Source organism: Cottoperca gobio, chromosome 7 (genome assembly GCF_900634415.1).
Source record: "Cottoperca gobio chromosome 7, fCotGob3.1, whole genome shotgun sequence".
Lineage (NCBI taxonomy): Eukaryota > Metazoa > Chordata > Actinopteri > Perciformes > Bovichtidae > Cottoperca > Cottoperca gobio.
Window position 1 is genome coordinate 9,800,457 of NC_041361.1, and position 18,747 is coordinate 9,819,203.

Consider the following 18,747-nt stretch of genomic DNA (forward strand, 5'->3'; position numbering starts at 1 on the left):
GTACAGCACTGTATATCTTCCACAACCCATTTTCTTAGAGTTTTACGAGGTTACAATAAAGTCTAGTTATTGTGGAAGCAGATAGTCCCCTAGCCCTCATCATAAACTGATTTCTCCTTCACTGAGCGCATGAGGGCAGAAAGCAGAGAAGAGGTTGGAGGAGGGAAAATGGTTAGCAGAGGGCTAGGGGATGATGGGAAAGCGATAAAGAATAGAAAAAATAAAATGAAAAGTATTGTGAAAGAAGAATGAAGAGCAACAGAGTAGAGGGATGGGATGAGGATGGAGGTCAAAGACAGGAGAGTGGTGTGTCCAGGGAATATTTAGAGGAGGAAAGGGAGAGCTGTGGCATTGATCAATATGACAATAAGGAGAGCCAGCGTCTACCCAAGTCAATAGACATTAAGAACAGAAGAAAACACATTACAGAGAAGATGTAGTCATGTCATGAATCCTTGAAGGAATCTCTTTTGGTCGTCATTTCCTGTCTCAAATATGCACACACTTTCAATATGACAAGCATAATAATGCAGGTTTGCCTATCCTTAAGGCTTACTTTACTATTACTTATAAATCTCGTCTGCTACAGAAATACTATAAGTAGAGTTTTTAGCAAAGAGTGGGGCTCGGTTTTGGTTTGGGGGTCCCTGATAATATATCATAAAATGTGTCTTTCCCAACCAGATACACAAATGGTTCTAACCAATCACAATTAGAAGCTTTAAAGTAAAAACATCAAACAATCTTATAAACAAACTACTACTAATTTCAAGTATTATCTCATGCCTGTGTGTGTGGGTATATGTGCATGTGTGCGCACACACGTACACACACACTACTCTGATGACTGACCTCTGACCTCCTAACTGTCTCTCAAACCTGATAACTGCTCGATCTGCCCATAAAAGGTTCTTGCGGCCATTTCCATCAGTTGATTGACTATGGTCATAATTATTCACTTCCGTGATATTGTGCCTAAACAAACTGCACAATGTTGAAAATAAATAAATAAAGTTATTACAATTTAAACATGTTAAAAAAGTGATATTTATCCTACCAATCTGTGGCACTGTGTCCAATGCAGCTTTGCTTCCTAGAAGGACTGCTCCACAACCACTTTAGCCCGTCATTGCATTGAACACAGACACGTCTGGTGATGCTATATATTTGTATGAATTGTTTTCTTTAATTAAAGAGCATATGTGAGGTCCAAAAATGTAGTTTGTTGCCATAGAGAGTTAATCTGTGCCCCACAGCTTGCTGCGAGCAAATACTAGTCTAGACAACCATTAGCCGACTGCTCGCATGATGTGCACCTAAGAAACCTGAGAAGTAGACACATTTAGAGGTTTTCATTTACAATGTATTAGAGAGCAGCTGTTTCTTGCCTCCCGACATACAACTTTTATGTTTTTTAATGTGAATATACCAACTCATGCTGCTTGCAGAAATGGTCTCAGCATGATTTGCTACAACAGTTTGAGAATATCCCAACCACCTACAGTTACTTTTCTTATTAATTCATTCATACATCGTAGAAGTATAGAAGATCGTTAGAAGTCAGTGTCTACAGAAAACACACAGAACTTAATCTGTCCTGCTTGAATCTTGATTGACCTAACTCACTGTGTGCTTTAAGTGGATGGGACCAGTGTATCTTGATAAACAAAAGGTATTTTTCATCATTTGGTGAGAAACCTCCCAAAATTCATTTGTTTTCTCTTGAAGTTAGACATACCTGTCAACCCTCGCGTTTTGCCCGGGATTATCCCGGATTTTTAACCTTTCAAGGCCTAATTTAATAAAAAGTGTACAGTGGTAAAGTAGCCTCCGGTAAAGTAGGTGGCAGTGTTATGTTTAACTTTAGTTGAAAAACGTTATCCGCCAGTAAACACACAGAAGAAGAAAACAGGAACAATAACACAGAAGAAGAAGAAGAAGAAGAAGAAGAAGAAGAAGAAGAAGAAGAAGAAGAAGAAGAAGAAGAAGAAGAAGAAGAAGAAGAAGAAGAAGACGAAAACATATGATGAGAGTCACAGTGAACGGGAGATAGATGGAGACGCAGGTGTACCTGCCAAACAAGTTAAAACTGTATGCAGGTAACTAGACAAATGAGAGGAGACCTTCTCTTATTTAATAAAAAGCAGAGTCGGACAAACTGGTGCTTTTTGTAAAGTGTGCCATTCAGATGTTAGCATAGCACACGGCGGAAAAAGCGATGTTCGCCAGCATGAACAATCGTCCAATCACAAGCACGCCCAAGAGGCACAAAAACATCCACTGTCAATGACTTGATGTGTGACAAGAACTGTTTCAGATGCAAACCAAGTGACCAAAGCTGAGGGAAAGATGTCAATGCTTTGCGCCAAAAATAATGTAGCCTTCAGCTTCTGCGATGATTTCAGTCGCAGTGTAGCGGACATGTTTCCCGACTCTGCCATCGCAAGGAAGTCCTCGTGGGGGAAACAAAAGCCACACAACTCATCCATCATCAAATAAATTGATGATATTAACTAATAAATAAAATACATAAATTGTATAAATATGTCTGTAGGCTATAAGTAATACATACTTTACATAAACATGTATTTCCTGAATGAGCCTACCCGTCCCTTATGTGTTTACATTTACATTATATGGGTGGGGGCTGGGGGGCTGAGTGCTGTTAAAATATGGGCGGTGTCCGCCAAAACATTTCCCTTATTTTGAAATTCCAATGTTGAAAGGTATGAAGTTAGATGAGAACATTGATACCACTATCATATCTGCCTGTCTAAATCTAAGGCTAACGCTAGCTTAGCTTAGCATAAAGACTGAAAACGGGAGGGAAAAGCTAGTCCGTCTCTTTCCGAAGGCAACAAAATCCTCCCGATGGTCACTGTGAGTTTTCAGGAAACCCGTGGAGGCTACTGGTCCAAGAAATAGTCTGGTACATAAACCCCAAATGAAACACAACTTGTATTTTTTTGTACGGATTAAATAAAGGAGAAATAACATTTGACATAGTGAACATTAAAAATAAGCGAACTTTTCCTTTAAATGAAGAGCTCAGTGAATGTGTTTCATAGCAATGTAGAAGAGGGTTCAAGTAAAAGTAAGTGATACAGATTTCAGTTTTAATGTGTTGTTTGAACTTCAAAGAACAGCATTTCACTTCCCTGCTGTGTTCTTTGTATAATTTGTATGGAGCGTTAATCCTCGTTAATATCAGCACGTTCATGTAGTTTAACCTTATACTATGTAGCCTCATCTGTCATCACATAAACAGGACTATCATTTTCTGAAATGTGTTGTGCCAATTCTCAGAAACAAGTGTGGTTATGAAAGTGAATTGACCAAATGAAGCCCACGCTACAACTGTTTGTCAGTCTATCCATCTGTCGCAATGTTGTGGTGCCGACAAATTATTTTGACACTCAACAAGTGCATCTCGAAAGAGCTTTGCATCCGTGAACAAAGTAGCTTTCAGCTATTGCTTCCTCCTTCTTCCTCTGTTCAACCTTTCTGTTGGAGCACACTTGGAGGCATCAACTGTTTGGTCCATAATTCAACAAAAGCTTTTACAACAAACAGGAAAACTGTTTAACCACCCCTGGCCAACAGAGCACAGTACCCGCCAGATAATGAGCATTTAGCTTTCGGCTTTAGCAGCTGAGTAATTGGTTGCGATATTACAATTGTTTATAATTAGAGTAACAATATAATTACAATTTGTGTTGCCAACATGATTGGTTCAAATTCACCCGACGTCTAAACAAACAGTCGAACATAATGTTTTCACTATGTCGACAATCCATTCTGACAATTTCTGCCATAAAGCTCCCCGTTTCAACTATTTGAAGAATAATAGAAAACAGGAAAACCAACGACTGCAACAATGAATTAATCATGCACTTTATTATCCTGAAGAAGCAGTTAATCAACAGATGCCTCCTCTTCCATTTGTCCATCATTGCTCAAGAGAGACATTTATACAAAGCCGATTCCAGCTTTACCAAATATCCTCCCCTGGTCACTTAAGCGTGAAAGTTCCTAATCCATCACAAAACATCGAATCCTTTCCTATTCAATTCTACCTGTGCCCTTATTTCAAATGTAACAGTCACCCAACGATTACAATGTTATTTCACATCAACACTTGCCTTTTGAAAATAGTGTATTAATTTGCCACCGGACTGCAAAAAGAATAACGTGTGTGAACACACTACAATTTTAAGATTGTAAAACGCATCAAAATTAAGATAAGATGCTGGAACTTTGAGTGTATGATTGTACCTGGTGTATCTGTACTAACAAAGCTTTACTCTCTGTATCTTGTCCAATCCACCTGCAGAGCTCCAGAGTCACGCAAAATGTCTACTGATCTGTAAGAATGGTTTGATTGTGTTTTAAGTTTAAAAGAAGTACAAGTCCAATCCAGAAAATAGGTAGCGCTTGAACTAAGAGAGGGATGTAATGCAGAAGAAAAATACAGAGATTATATTTGAACGTGAACGGAGTCGATGTGGGATCCTCTGAAGGTCTCAGACAATGCAAATCGATTGCAGTGTCATTTTAGACGGCAATCGCATTGTACTGGACCACAAAGTATCAGAATGAAAACAGCATTTGGATTGACTGATAGAAAAAGCCTGTAAAAGAGTCCATCCTTTATCCCGAGCTGCACACCACTCTCTGAGGTGTGGAAAGGGGCAATTCAATTACCCCCACCCTCTCCGGCCCATAGCGAGTGAGATGGGACTAGATTCCATTACACAAACTTTATCTAACCCAGACTGCGGCCTATCCAAACCTCATATCCCTGACAACACTCCATACATCAGCCACACGGTAATACACTCTAATAGGCAGAGGCCTCACAGATATTCCATATGACCCGTCTCGCTTTCTCACTCACAATGGCTACCATTTCTTTGACTTACAATTCCTGCTTGTACTTCTCACACTTTCTATAGGCCTTTTGAGTCTTTAATCTTTCTTTCATATTTTGTTTTACTGGTCTCCTTTTATTCAGTTTGCTCACTTCTTATCTCTTACCACTTCAGTTCACTTCCAGTTGCTCTTTTTTGTGTTACACCCTCTTCATTGCTGTTCCTCTATCACTCACCGTTTTCATTACAAAGTAAATTACAGTGGGCGAGTAATTGTTAGTTGATGCTTCTCTTCAACAAAAGGTTGTTCTCTCATCTTTATGTCTTCTGTTATCCTCACCTACTCAGACTCTTCAAGTATCAAAACCTGAATGAATGCCTGGTCAGCCTGTGATCAGATAGTTCAATGTTTAAATCAACGTTTTTGCCCATTTTAGATTATTTCATTTCAGCAGTTCAGATATTCTTGTAAGACTGCGACATTTAAAGTGATCCAAAAGAGTTGAACTGTAGTAACAAGTGGCAGTTACAGAAATAAAAGGAAATTCTGAGAAATTAACTCAATAGACTTGGCTCCATGGCAATATCTATCTAATATTTACTGACATTAGCCACAGTAAGCTACTTGTCATACCAGTCCAAATAAGACTGCTGCAGCAAAACCACTGAGTCCACTGGATTGAGCAACGCAGCGTTTCTTTTATTGATTATGAGCTTTTCCTAGGTAAAATAATTAATGTGCTATTTCTTCTTTCGGAAGTTTACATAGAATCATTTTAATGTTTGACATTTGTCTTTTGTTAATTGAAAAAATGGTATCGCAGAAAACCTGTTTGTATTTAGAATGGTATAAGTATTGTCTTGGTATCGCTTTCGTAAAACCCAGTCCCCTCTCAAATAAACATTGTGTCCATGTCAGTGAAAAATAATCAAATTTGTACATGCCATATATTCCCTGCCTCAAAACCACCCCTCTTTTCATGTCTCCACCTCCTTTTTACTTCATCATTTTCCTCACTCCTCATTTTGTATTCCTCCACTTTCTCTCTTCTCCCCTTCCCAAGACATCTCTCTCCCTCGCTCTTCTCTTTCCTTCCAACCTTACATGCCTCTCTCTCGGCATGCCGCTCATGCCCCCCCCCCCCCCTTTCTTTCTCTCCCTCTCTCTCTCTCTCTCTCTCTCGGAGAACATCAAAGGGCTGTGTCAGTACCAACGCTCAGCTCAACAGTGGAGTGGTTGACCTTGGACGCTCACTAACAACCCAGGAGAAAGGGAGAGAGAGCAAAAAGAGAAAAGAGACAAAGAAAAAGAGAAGAGCGAGAGAGATCACACACGTACAGGAATACTAACCAAGCTTCAGACATGAATCTGTGAGGCTCACATGCAGAGAGTTCTGTTTACTGTAAACTGCGGTGAACTGCGGTGAACTGCGGTGAACACACAAATCAGACAAATTCACAGACAAATTTGGCAGCAAATATCTGAAAATTGCTTATAGAATGCCGTCGTCACTAAAGACCTCGTCTAAACACAGGATAAAAAGTTACTTTACAATAAGTGAGTTTACATCAGAAACAAATGGAGTCTAAGTGTTTCACTGCAGAGGGCAGAAAGCCAAGTACAAATATGAACATATGAATATACAACATCAACAAAAATGTTCACAGCATTGAAATAACGTAGATAAATTAAGTTTAAAATTAAGACTAGTCAAAGCCAACCTGTGTAAATATTTAGAGGGCAGGTTTGGTTGGCTTGAGGGCCACATCTCTGTACAGTCCAAGGATTTCCCCTGACATGTCAACAATTCTGTGATTAAGAAACTGTGTGCTTGCATCGGTGTTGCATCATTAACAAGTAATATTACATTACAGGTCATTTAGCAGACGCTCTTATCCAGAGCGAATTACATTGAACTAAGTACAGGGACAGTCTCCCTGGAGCAACTCAGGGTTAAGTACCTTGCTTGTTTGGAAGGCATACCACTAGACCACTAGGCTATCACCACCCTATACATATATAATACACACACAACCATGCTGATGTATGTGTAGCAGTTAATAGTTACAAAATGTACAGATGCACAGAAAACACACGCACACAAAAATCCTAATTGATCAATAATGCACCAACATACACTAACGAGGCAAAAGTGCTCCGTCACAAAGCTTTCTGCAATACATACGAGACTGCAAGCAAATTAAAAGGATGGAAAAATTGGGAATAAATCAGCTACAAAGAAACAATGATACCAATTCATAGAAAACATGGATATATTCTGATGGACGATGTTACTTACTTTTTAGCAGGACAGAATGGAAAGTATGTACAGTATAATGTGAGTGGCATAACACAGGTTGGTGGTGTCACTGTAGAGGTAAGAATCTGCAGGTTTTAGAGATTATTAAACTTTTAGTTTTGTACTGTAGATACTGTACATTTGGGAAAACATTACGTTACTCATATAATTTACAACACTTTAATGATGCAGTAAAACTGAAATTAACCAACAACATACTGAGGACAGACGAGACACAATCATAACAAGTGGTGCAGGCACATTTGACTCCAAATTGATATGGATAATCGACATTTCACTTTCCACATTTGGAAGGAGATGAATACAGAAGAAGCACTCTTTTGCACTTTTGTATGAAAGTTTGAGTGTCAGATGCATCGGAAAAAAGCCAGTCAGGACAAAAGCTATAAAAAGATCCACGGACACAGCAGTGTGCATGATCCTTTTTTATCTCTCTTTGAAGAAGACATCGTTTTCCATCTCCTCCTCTCCTTCCTTCCCCTTTTCTCCTCCCCCAGATGTCAGTGACTCCTCATCAGGGACCACATTAAAACTCAATCAATTACACACACACACACACACACACACACCTCCCAACAACCGTCTCTCTATGTCATCCCTGGGCTTAATGCCAGCATCTCTCTCCCAGTCGCTCTCTGCGCAGAGTTGTCCTCATCTCTGTCATTGTGATCCTGTGGCCTTGTTGGCCCTGGCATTCAATTTAGCTGTCATCCAGATGCACACACACACACACAGACACACACACACACACACAGACACACACACACACAAAACACAAAAGAGACACACACACACAGATGGATTTCCTGTCAGGACAGTTTGAGACCAATCAGGCTGTGGTATTGGAGCATGCCCAGATGAGGGCTAAAGGCCATCAAGGGACCCCCAACACGATGAAGTACTCCCTTTAATCCTAGACACACATGCACAAACACACACAGAATGCATACATGCCAAAAGTTATATATATCACAAAACACACAAAAAGCACACAAACGCATGCAGTCAACTTCAATAAAGCTGCACTTACATTTGAATGCATTAAGTCTGCATGTGTATGTATGAGGAATGCAGACAAGTCTTCTAGTGTGTGTGTGTGTGTGTGCGTGTGCGTGTGCGTGTGCGTGTGCGTGTGTGTCTGTTCTAAGTTGCCTTTAGGCGCCATCAGGGTGTCACACAATATGGCTAAGCCCGGGTCCCACAGGAACTGCACAGTTTCTGCTCCGTTTCCAAGAGATCAGCAGAGCCAGGCAGAGAAAGAAAGGAGGAGTAAGATACAGACAATGGTGGGGACAAAGAGTGAGTGACACAGATAAAGAAAGAGGGACAGACACAACAAGAGAGAGTTATTGAGACAGAGAGAGAGAGTCAGTGGAAACAGAGAAAAGGGAAGCCAGGTGGAGGCACGATGAAGGGATGGGCTGGAAGGGAGGTTAGGCAGGATGGAGGAGGTTTTCAGTCATCCATGGGCAGCTCTTGGGATTGTAAGGAGGTGTACACTGAATAATAGAGTCTTGGTTCCTTCAGCTTTGTCGCAGAATGATTCATCTTTCAATATGATGCAACACTACAGAGCAGTAAATTCAAGGGATTCATATAACACATAATAAACATGTAATGCACCAAATCTCCACCTAACATTCGATAGCCAGTAGTTTGTGTCTTTTGTGTTATTGATTCAGCCCTGGTGTACAGCTAATTTGTTTTTTTCTAATAATGGTGACTAAAAAACATAGCCTGCATTGTTGGTTTAATGCTTTCCTTTAGTATTTTCTACCATCATGGAGGGAGAGAAGAATAGCAATGTGAGATTTCTGTGACAGCAACATTTGGACAGAATTTGGACGGCCTCTCTTCCTCCCTGCCATGAACAAAACACTGAATTTCAAATTTTAGTTTTTAACCAGCAGCAGCACTTTAGAAATGTCTCCAACCTGCAATAATGTTATTTTCCCCCAAAGATTCTCTCCTTGCATCACTTGCCAGCATAAGCTGTCAGTGTATATATCATTAATTGAGACAACTTGCTGCTTTTTACTTGTTTGTGCTGCTTCACAGTTCACCGGCTCCTAATACCATGCATTAGAAAATGGTTCCATTGATGTGACAGAACGCAATAGGGAAATACTTGGAAACCAAACTGGTAACTATAAAGTAAGAATTGGAAATGCATCTGGCTTTATATACTGTAGCTGATATTTCAACATTATAAATAGATATAGATATGTGGTCAGTGTAATACAGTAGGTGAGGTTCCTCCTAACGTGGGAACAATACACCCAGATTAGACAAATTCAAACACTGCGAACGTTTATGAACCTGATGACTCAGTTAAAAATAAAAACATTTATGAATACGCAGTGCACTGAAAAAACCCGCAAATTGGCTTGTTGTACCAGAGACAGTTAGTGGAAGATAAAACACATCGTCATTAGCACACATTTCACAGTTAGTCCCATAACACTGCTTTCCTTTCAGATTTCACACACACACACACACACACACACACACACACACGCACACACACACACACACACACACACACACACACACACACACACACACACACACACACACACACACACACACAGCTCTGAAGACCCGTACTGTACACAACTATATACTATATGTAATAATTGAAGGTATTTCTAATTAATCAGGAGAAATAAAGTTTTGTTTGTTTTTAATTTTGCGGTTTTCACTCAGTTTCACTGCTTTCAAGTTGACCTGATGTCAGTATACTTCCTGTGTTAACTTTTTCTCTTATTTAATTTTCTCAAAATCAACATAGTTTTTCCAATCTCCTTTTTTATCCACCCCCACGCCTTTCTCCCCTCTCCCCCTTTCAGCTCTGCAGCTCTAATTAAGTGGGCTGTCGAGATGACATTTGGTGTTAAATGAGTCTCATGTCCTTCTCTTCCTATTAGATATGTAGGTGTGTGTGCGTGCGTGTGATTGGTATGTGCATGTACATATAAATGTGTACTGAATAACTACTTCCAATTTTTTTCTTCCGAGGTGTGGAGACATATTTGTTTGCATGTGTTGTCCCGCCCTGGGTACGGGCCAGAGGTGCTGATTGCCAGTTGACCGCGGGGCTATTTTAAGGCCCAGTTTAATTTGTGGTGATTGATTGTGATAATTAATTTGCCGTAGGTAGATGATTGTGGTAATTAATTTGCTGAGGCTTGATGATTAAGGGTTGCTGGTGTCCCGTTGTGACCAGCCCTGTTTGGCCGATTAGCTCCTTTGCTGCCACTTTCATTTATTGTTAGAGAACACCCCTGTTCACAGCTGTAGCTGGGGCCCAGTCTCCCAAAGCATGTGACCTTAACAAGGGAAACTTTGGGCTAACTACAGTCAGACATAATATATAACTCTGACACAACTCACAAATGCACACACATTACTAAAAAGTTGGAACACATGGATAAAATGTGCACACTGGGAGTAAAATTAGTTTTAATCCGTTTTCCATAAAGTCTTCAATATATTTGATTCCTATATTACGACACAGGCTCTTAGAGATCTGCAAAGCGAGATAGTAGAAATATTGCTATTTTAATCCTCCATTTGCCTTGTATTCCCCATAGTCTCTGCAGGATTGGTGAGGTGGAGAGCTACTCCATCCAACCAAATGAGACTTGCTGCTCAAATGAGAATGAATGGCTTTTCTAACAGCGATATTATTAAACACACAGCACTGGTGTTTCAAACGCATTAGTGGGACTGATATGAAGTTGTTCGGCTGACTGGCGGAAACGATGAACTCTGGCTAACGTTATTAATCGGAATCGTAAATCTATTTCTCATCTGGTCTATCAAATAATGAGGTAGAGGAAACCAAGCAAGGTTTTCCCATTAAACCGGGGAATGCCACACAATAGCGTAGATGTTCACACTTTTGCACACATGCACACATGCACACACACACGCAATACAAAAATAACGAGTAAAATGGAATGGAAAATGGGAAACAGTAGAGGGGGAGTTGTTTTTTTTGACATCTTTATGTAAGAAATTCATTTATGCATGGCCCAAGATGGACTCTGGCTTATTGGTTTCTTTATTCTGAAGTGGAATTCAATGCGGAGCGAAGGAGAAGAATGGAGAAAGAGGAATTCTCTATTTGCATCGGGAAATAGTGTGAGGTGTATTTAAAAGGCTGTAATGAAATTAGAGCAGGCATTTTGATTAGCCTATCAGTCTTTTTGGGCTGCAAGGAAAACATCTCCAAAAACAAATGACTCATTAGCAAGAGGGGTAAAAAAAAAAACAATTTACCAGACTAACAAGCACTGCAACACTCCATAAGAACGAGTGCAATCACAAGCACCTACTGCTGTTTGTTGGGGTTTGTACTTCTGTGCGTCTGACTAGTCCCAATTTGTGCGAGCTCTCATGCTGAAACAGTTCAATGCATATCCAAATGAGACCCATGGGGTGTGTGTGTGTGCGTGTGTGTGTGCGTGTGCGTGTGCGTGTGCGTGTGCGTGTGCGTGTGCGTGTGTGCGCGTGTCTGTGTGTGTAGCTGTCTGGAGCCCATCTATTTCAGTTTTGCTCCTGGTCTGTCTCAGCCAAACGAAGATAGCGGAGTGTATCTGTGTGTGTGTGTGTGTGTGTGTGTGTGTGTGTGTACACACTGTAAAACATAATACAGAAAGAACTCAGTGGAATCAACCATTTTTTCTCATTAGCTTATTGTAATTTTAAGTTTTATTCAATTCATTTAATTCACATAAAATGTCTATTAAATGTTGATTTTCAGACCACTTCAGTTCAGAACTAATACACATGACTTGAAATGATGAGCGGATGTATATGATATGTTATATGTTCTAAAGAAACATGATCGGCAGACTTCCCAGTAGAGCTGCAACCATTAATCGATTAATCGACTAGCAGAGAAAATAAATCGGCAACTATTGTCATAATTGATTTGCCTAAACGTCAAAGTAATTTTTTATGCAAAAATAATCAAATATGGAGATTTTCTGCTTTTTCTCTGTATTGTATTATATCATAGTGAATATCACAGGTTTTAAACAAGACATTTAGAGACAAGACCTTTGACTTTGAGAAGCTGAAATGGGCATTCTTCACTATTTGCTGACATTTTTGGACCGAACGATTAATCAAGAAAATATTCGACAGATTAAATTGATAATGAAACTAATAGTTGGTTGCAGGTCTATTTCCCAGCAAGCAATGCATGCCGTTTGAAGAAGACATACATGATGGACATTTACTGTGTCTTCATTATAGAAGATAACCCTTACATAAACCCAAAATGGAAATGGAAAGCAAATCTGTCTGTAATGTTTGTCAGTGGGACTAAACCGTTGTTGTCCCATAAAGTTTATCGTTTCTCTTGCTTCCTTAAGTTAAGTTAACTCACTTAAGGCAGCAGGGGAACTTACATTTTTAAATTGAACCAGCTTAGAATGATTTACAGTGTAGGTGAAAGAAAAGTCAAGAGAGACCTGAGGTATATGGAATAACTCTGTGCAACAGAAAATATCAGTTTCTGTGAAAATGAACCCTGTATTGAAGTTGAATGGAAATTTAGTGCTTACTCAGGGAGAAACTGTAAACCTGAGAGTCATTTAGGCTCTATTGTATTATTCAAGCCTTGATGCTACTCAAAATGCATGAACTGATACAAAGGACTGATTGAATGTAAATTTGACTTGTTCTCTGTCCACATATGAAATATTTTCTTTGCTCATCTCTTATGTTTACCTGTCTTACTATACATAGAGCACATAAAGCATGCAGTCATCCAGTCAAAATGATTAAGAATGTACAACCATAGAATTGTCTCAATACTATTGACAGTATGGCAACACGCCCGTAATGACAAAGGCGCGTGGCGAGAATTTATTTTAGTTCACCCCTCTCCTTTCCTCTGCTCTGTCTCTGACTGTAGGTGTGTGTGTCGGGAGCGAAGTCCCGCCCTTCACGAAAAACAGCGGAGAAGGGAATGTGAATGAGCAAAGCAAAAATAAAATGTTTTTCATTTGTGGATCACCATGAGTGTGAGCACGTTCCATTTTGGACACTACTTGCCATCCTCAGGCCAAAATGCCAACATTATGCAGAAGATACTGTATTTCATGGTCCTATTAGCAGATTAATCTTTTAAAGCAAAAGTCTCACGGGGATAAAAGCTAAAACGCTATTTAACTTAAACAACATGACTTTTCCTGAAATTGAGTCAAAATGTAAATGGTTATTTGCACTTAATATTGTTGTTATTAGTAAAAAGTTTGACACTAATAATGTAATTATGGACATGTGGGCTAATACACACATGTCCAATTAAAATGCAAACTTGCATGTTGATTTAATATCCCCAATCTTGCAATTAACAATTACAGAACTATTTTACATGCACTCTTATTGCTTAAGTCTAAAAATTGGAGAAAACCTAATTATATTTCAAACACGTACAGTCTTCACAAATCTGTGTTGATGTGTTTTGTGTTGGTTTTCTATCTGAGAGGTTGCAAGAACATCAAAGCCAACAAATGATATCACTTTACTATATATATATATATATATATATATATATAAATAACTCTTCTCATCTGTGTTTGAGAATTCAGCACTAGTTGAAATGATATATGCCAACTTTATGAAGCTCCTCAGCCAAATGATTATGCCTGCATATTAAACCGATTCTGGATTCTGGATGAGCATTTCATTTGAGTGAACTTTATGTGCAAATGCCATTGGCCTTTGTTTCATAGCGGAGGTTTTTACTGATTTAAGTGATGAAATGTTGGATTCCCTGATTTATGTGTGCAAAAAAACATCTGTTCACTGTCTACACAAGGGACTCCAAAATCAATTCAACAGTGTGTTAAAAAATTAAATTGCAAGATACCACTGCATGCTTGGATGCAGTGCAGTGCCAATGCATGCTTGGATGGATACATATGGATACATACACACGCACACGCACACGCAGACACACACGCACACACCTCTAATGACTTGATGAGGTTGTTATGATTAATCGAGGTGAAAATCCCTTGCAATATAAGAGGCCCATTTGACTCCCCTAAACTCTTTCAACACACACATATCACATGCAGAGGCGCTCAGCCCTTGGTGCTTAATGGAGCCCTCATATGGGTTATTGATCGGACAGACCACAGCTAGATTAATTTATTCTTCCAATCAAGCTTTAATTAATAGCAGGACACTGGTAAGACCTCCATTAAATGTTGTGGTCATTACTCACAGCAGGAAAATAGAGGAAACCAATAATCAAAACATGGCTGATGCTCCCTCGTCCCATATTCCGGATTTCAGCCAGTTGAACCAAGGACACTGGATGTGTCGTTTGTATATTAAACAAAGTATTACCAAAGGAAAACTAGGGGAAATGTGACTTTGCTCTTGTTTGAGAAACGCATACTAATAAACCACAGTAAAAATACAGATGTACAATACAGCAGTAAATAAATAGTGGCAGTTACCAACATACACAAACATAACACACGGTAAATGCAAGAATGAGAGGAACGAGAGGAAGAACGTGGGGCAGGATGGAGATGGTTGGGGAAAACAGACAGCTAAAAGGTTGAAATGTGAAAGCTGGAAGATTTGCCAGACTGCATTTAGCAGACAATAAATCTCTCATGTTGCTGCCCATGCTCAGAACGATTATGCTAAAAGTGGATATTGGACCTCTCCCTGAAGTTGGTGCCATTAGCAGGCAGGAAGTAAATACTTAGACACGCACAGAAAGAGAGAGAGAGAAAGAGAGAGACAGAGAGAGATAAGCTTCCTCTCACTGAGATGGGCCTTTAGTCCTTTTAGTCCTAAATGTGTGTACGACGAGGATGAGAAGAGGGAGAACTTAACAATTAGCGTTCATAATGAGATCAGGGTTATCAGACGGCTCGCTGGTCACGGATGATGAAAAGAACACTAATTCAGTTTGTCTCTTCCTCTGTTCCGCTGGCCCTCGTCGCTTGCTGAGGGATGGAGAGAGAGAATGAGGAAGGGTGGGGAAATGTCCATATTAAGACTAACGCCTATCAGACATGCGCTAAATCACATCTGCAGTGTAATTTCATTGCTTACATTGGTTGCGGTAACTGCAAGCTTAACAGAGCAGAAGCCATCATGGAAATCTCATTCTTGTCTATCTGCAGCTCTTAGTCACTGCTAAGGTTTTTGACTCCAAAATGAACCTCTTGATTTTGTCTGTCACATGCCATTCTTGCGATGTCAACATGTTCTTTTCTTTTTTATTTCATATTATCTTGCTTCCTGTTTACTCGCTTATTCACCTGCGGCCTATAAATACCTCAAAGCCTGCCCTGGCTGCACCTCAGTTGGAGCTAAATGAGTGTAAACAGCCCTGACTGAGCCAGAGACTGGCATCGTCGAGGGGAGGAGGCCAAGAGATGGATGGAGACTTAGATAGAGACTTAGATAAAGGAGGAGAAGACGGAAGGGACTTCCACGCACTCCTCTTTATAGAGTTCCTTGTGATAAACGGCCAAAGCCCAGCCCTCCATGAGCTAAAGCCAGTCAGCACATACAAAAACACAGAAATACTAATCAGCAGACAAGCAAACACAAAGACTCACACAAGAGCAGGTAGATACATAGTAATGTGCTCTTTAGTCTCTAATATACCTTCTTCAAATCCTAAAGTAGACGAGATACTGGTTGGGTGTATTTCCTGTTCTGGAGAGTTTTGTTACCACGCCCTACACCCACAATCCCATTTTTTATCAATGCACCTCATCAATGGAGCCTAATCATTAAGACTGATTGGGAGACATCTCAGTGTGAAAGAATCCCCACACAACCAATCTATCACTAACGCACACAGAAAAACACACGCACACATACATGCAGAAACGCACACACAGCAGCGCGTACACACACAAACATACACACACAGGCTTCATCCATCACCCCCTGTGGCTGGTCTATCTGAGGTCTCAGTGATTAGTTGTCCTGCCTGGCTGAATTATGATGTTAATAAGTCACCATTAGTTCCCATGTCCACATCCACTTCACACATAGGAGTGAGAGTGCACACACACACACACACACACACACACACACACACACACACACACACACACACACCTAACTCTTCTATTTGGTCTAGCCATCTTATTCAATAGAGTGAATTACAAAATAATTCACCCCTGTTGACTATTTATATTATTTCTACTACAAAAATATGTTGAAATAAAATTGATTTTAGCTATCACATTAAAAGTGACACAGAAGCAAAACTATTCATCACAAACTTTGATGCTAATAAAACCACTTTGTAATATAATTTTATATCCACATAGACATTTTTCAAAAAGGAGGCATTTTCATTTGCCCTGGCAGGAAAAGCACGTAATTAATAACATTCATAATGTCTGTATTCCATTTAAGTGAGCCATTGTCAGGGCCCTGCTTTGGTTGACTGGGACAATTAATGGACTCATGATCATCATTGATTGTCATTCGTGACAACTGTGCTTTTCCTGACAAGTCACAAAGTCTACCATGAAAAAAGGATTATAACAAGCTCTGATGAACATGGAGTTTTCTAATGACCAGCATGTAGCACATACTGTTATTAATTGAGGAAAGTCACACCAGGATGTAAAAACAAATGAAGAACAATGTTGTTGTCAATGGTACCGAAAGAAGAGGGACAACTTTGCAAGTCTTTAATGACCAAACTCCAAATGCAAATACTTAGACTAACTGACTGAAAAATGACTATACATTAGGCAACACATCTGGTTCTTCTTCCCATACTACCCAATTCACCTGTGTGTTCTTAATTAGTTCTATGAATCCGTCACTATGAGAAAATCACAAGCATTTAGGTCTATTAATGGCAGAGTAGTCAACATAACTCAACCATGCGTCCAAGAGTCTATATAATTATTTACAGTATATGAATACAACCACTCTCTGTCAGCAGTGTGACTGTTGCCAAGGTCTAATCACAATAACTCATCAGCAGCTGAAATACAGTTTGCACAACACCAGACATTCAACAGGTAACAACAAGCACATACTGATTCAGCCATGGCACAAACACAAGATAAAAGAAAAAAAAATGTAATTGCTTAGAGAATTACTTCTATTCTAGACTTTTATCGAGCCATCTTATTGCAACATAAAAGTCCTGCTTTCTGGCCAATCTGAGAGACTTTGTTATCATATCATATTATATCAGCTTCAGAAATGATGACCCAAATCTTCACTTTTCTATTATTCATTGTGCTACAAATAACATTAGCCTATTTATTTCTATAAAATGGAAATTATATGGGAATACTTAATTATATATGCAGTGTAGCCTATATATGATAAACCTTTATAATGACAATAAATTAATTTGCAATACCAGGATCTGATGGCATTCAACTTTTCTGATGACAAGCAAATACTCCACTCTGCAGTTCACATAATAAGCCTAAAACATGACAGGGTTGAGTTGCATGAGCAGGTGTTTAGTGATGGCAAGGTAGCAAACATAACTCAGACGTGCAAATATCCAGTGTTTTGAATAATAAAAACACGGCGGTAAAAAGCGTAGCTGTGACCAAGGTCTAATCACAACGAGCTCATCAATAGATGAAATACAACTTTCACAGAAGCACATTCAACACAGCCAAAGGTCCATAGCAAGGGCACGGCAGCCAGCACAAACATAATAAACATAACTTACAGTTTGTAGAGTTGTATTCATCCGCCTTATTTTATGGCATTGTAGAAGTCCAACATCTTCGTCTCAGCTTCACCAATATGACCTTAAATTAATTACAAAACAACATTATGGCAGGAGGTGGAAGCCATCCTTCACTAGTCAGGATTTAGCATGTTAGCATAAATATTTACGTTGTTAGCATAGTCACGCAAGTCAACATTTTGCAACTTCTTCTGATTCAGACTTACTACGGGAGAGTTGTGTCTCCTCATCTCCAAAACTTTCCCTTTACATCGGCAATGTTGAAAACTTCTTCCAATGTTCGTTTATTTCAATACTACCAAAACTACTTTAGCTAGCTTGCCAACCAAACAGGTGCAATACACAAACTCTTCTTCTTTTCCATTTAATGGCAACAACGTGAAGGTGCATTACCGCCATGTAGCAGTGTGGACCAACATTAAAACTGAAGGGGGTGAAGTTTAAAAACTAACTGAGGTTACTTTTTCATACTCTGAATTATTTCCGTCAACATTTGTGACGAGTTACTTCTTTCTCTCTGTAGGCTACGGAGCACTGGCACTTCAAACAGGCTTCACAAAAACAGGATTAACATTTTAGGATCATGGAAAGAAATATTTTGCATATCTTTCACTGTTTCAGCACCTCCTTTGCTTATGACACGAGCCACCTTTATATTAACTTAACATTTGTGAGTTTTTAACATACAATGATCTTTTTTTTATTTGGCTTGTTCTATTCATTGTAATGCTGTCACAATAACCATCATCTTAACTGTAAACTGCAGCCCAACCCAGCAAAACTTTCTTTCTTTTCTTTGGAGTAATGAAAACAAATC

At 39.4% G+C, this 18,747-nt stretch overlaps 1 long non-coding RNA gene across 2 annotated transcripts in view; it reads right to left on the minus strand.

The window, feature by feature from the left end:
- LOC115011313 (uncharacterized) overlaps window positions 1-18,385 on the minus strand; it is a 78,311-nt gene extending 59,926 nt beyond the window's left edge. For both annotated transcript variants that reach the window (XR_003832572.1, XR_003832571.1), the window contains exons 1-2: window positions 18,137-18,385; window positions 17,910-17,991 (exon numbers count right to left, since the gene is read on the minus strand). This is a non-coding gene — a long non-coding RNA (uncharacterized LOC115011313). The remainder of the gene's footprint in view (window positions 1-17,909; window positions 17,992-18,136) is intronic.
- Between the last annotated feature and the right edge of the window lie 362 nt (window positions 18,386-18,747).